At 35.8% G+C, this 2,735-nt stretch overlaps 1 pseudogene; it reads right to left on the bottom strand.

Moving 5' to 3' along the window:
- Positions 1-1,146: 1,146 nt before the first annotated feature.
- LOC143655420 (olfactory receptor 4F21-like) lies at positions 1,147-2,081 on the bottom strand (annotated as a pseudogene).
- Between the last annotated feature and the right edge of the window lie 654 nt (positions 2,082-2,735).

Below are 2,735 nucleotides of genomic sequence, written 5' to 3'. Positions count from 1 at the left end.
GAAACATAAACTCCTCTTGAGTGAAGGGCTATTGCTGCAATGTCTTAGCCCACTTAGATATTGTTACTCTCTCTCTGAGTTTAAAGTTGATTTTTAAAGAATTATGTTAGCAATTAAGTAAGAAAAATTTCAAAATTAAATTCCAGATGTTTTAACAAGACAGTAAATAATGCTGTAGATTTCATGAAAAGCATTAAATATTGATGGCCAACTTGTGGAGAAAATATAGTGAAATACCTTGATCAATAATACTAAAAAGCAGCTTTTAGCACCGTACAGTAATTAAAACTAAACTGAGGCATTGCAAATAATATTCCTTACATTAATCATAGAAACACACCTAACCAACTTCTACTTTGTGCTCCTTGACCACCACACTTTCCAGGGTTAAACTAAAAGATGAATAATCTTTGTCCTAAGGAACCCATTTAAGATCAAGATCAGGGGCAGAAAGAACAAACTTTTGAAATCTAAATGGAGTGACCTTCTCTAGGAAATAAATTCCTTCAAATACTCTTAGAATTATGCATGATTTTTTAGGGTGAACTAGTCATTCCCTTAATGCCTTGTTGAGGAGAACTTAATGAAATGCTTTGAGTAAGACTGCAAGGACAACAGAATTGTCCTGTTGAAAAAGTAGAATATCACCAAATTTTGCAAAATGCAAAATACTAGAGTCTATTTCTAAAATACTGTACGAAATGTAATAATTGGTCAAAGAGTGAAAATGATACTTGTAACATAGTGCTCATCTTCTTATTTATCTATCAGTTATGATGAAAATTATATTTTCCTTGATTTTAATGTCTGATGGTTTATATAAACCCATATTTTAGCCATTGAATTCATGTAATTTCATAAGAAATATTTAGCAATTTCAAGAGATGCTAATGTAGTCATTTCTGATGAACCACAATTTAAGTTTGTGGGTTAGATAGAAATAAACAATACTTTATTTTTTACGATTAATAAGAATTGTTGCAACACAATCTGAATTGAAACTCTTAGATTTGATATCTCTTTTTTGCAGATCGCTCAACCTTTTCAGGCAAAATTGAAAATTTAAACATTCCACAGTGTTCACAGTGACCAAGGTAGTCTTCATTGTCTATGGAATTCACCTTGTGCTCTTATCAATGAAATCCATTATGTCATCTCTCTAGAACTTATGGCTTGTTGACTCAGGCTTTCCATTGGCATTTTCATATCTTGGTTCCTTAAAGTATAGATGGCAGGGTATAAGAATGAGGTGACAACCAAGTACACAATGGCAAACAATTTGTCCAGCAACTTAGTTGGGAAAGGCCATATCTAGAGAAAAATGCATGTAGCAAAAAAAAACAAAACCACTGCAGTAATGTGATGACAAAGCAAATAATGTTTTGGACAAATCATTTGAAGAATGTTGTCAGACAGTAACTAGAATAAAGATATATGACACCATTAAGCAAAAGAAAGTCCCTATAGATTTGAAGCCACTGTTGGCAGTGGTCACAAATTCTAGACGGCAAGTGTTCATGCATGCAAGTTTTGTAACCCAAGGAAAATAAAAATAAAAGCCCCCCCCCATATTATTAGGGCCACAGAGAGGTAGTAAGTTTATGACAAAAGTACACTGAAACAGAGCATAAATCGCCTGATTGATCCAAGCAACAATTACAAGAAACCAGCACACTTTATGATTCATAATAGTTAGAAAATGAAGAAACTTGCACATTGCTATGTACCTGTCATATACCATTTCTATGAGCAGTACCATCTCAACTCCTCCCATATATGGATAAAGAACATCTGAAGAATATCTGTATCATGCAGTTATGGAAAGAAATAGCTTCACAATCACTGAGAGGATGAAAGATCATTTTAGGAACTGTGGTGGATGCAAAGCCCAGATGAATGAAAGATAGATTGGCCATCAGAATATACATGAGGGAGTGTAAATGAGGATCAAAAGTCTCCATGAACATAATGAAGAGGTTTCCCAGGATAATTCCCATATGGAATGAGGAAAAGAAAAAAACCTGCATTTCCAAGGATCGTGTAAGTCCTGATAAAACAAACTCAGTCACTACAGAGCCAGTTCAATGGTCCACGGAATCATAAAAATACAAACAAAGGGAAGCAGGACAAGATGGTGGCATAGGTAGATGTGGAATTTAGTTTGTCTTCTAGAGTAGTTTTTAAATAACTGGGAATTGTCTGGGACACTTGTCTGGTGGACATCTGTGACCAGACACAGATCATTCACCAGTCTGGAGTAGCTGGAAGGACCAAGATCACAGCAAAGACTGTGAATTAAGCCCCCACATTTGGAGGCTGATGCTTCACCTCCACTGCCTGGTAGACTCAGTTGGAAACACTTCCCTGTGTGGATAATGAAGAGGTCTCTTCTGGGAACATGAAAGGACAGCCTAGGAAAGCTCCAATAGCAGCTTAATTAACAAATTTGGACTGCTGGATACAAGCTCCAAACACAGATAAACTGAAAGCAAGCAGGAAAGGAATCCTGAGGTTTCTCCTGGCAGACAGAAGGTGGGGCTGATGAAAAACAAAATAAAAATAAAAGCAAAAAACTGAAAATTTTGAAGTTGATCCAGCTCAGAATACTAAAAAAAGAGCTGTGCCCCAAATCACATAGAGCTCAGTACCAACTCCAGCTATTTATAAGTGATACTTGGGAGCTGGGGACAGGCTCTGAAAAGGGATTTTTAAAACTATTCTAAGTAGCTCATTAG

This window comes from Tamandua tetradactyla, chromosome 14 (genome assembly GCF_023851605.1).
Source record: "Tamandua tetradactyla isolate mTamTet1 chromosome 14, mTamTet1.pri, whole genome shotgun sequence".
NCBI lineage: Eukaryota > Metazoa > Chordata > Mammalia > Pilosa > Myrmecophagidae > Tamandua > Tamandua tetradactyla.
This window is presented reverse-complemented; position numbering and strand designations above follow the sequence as displayed.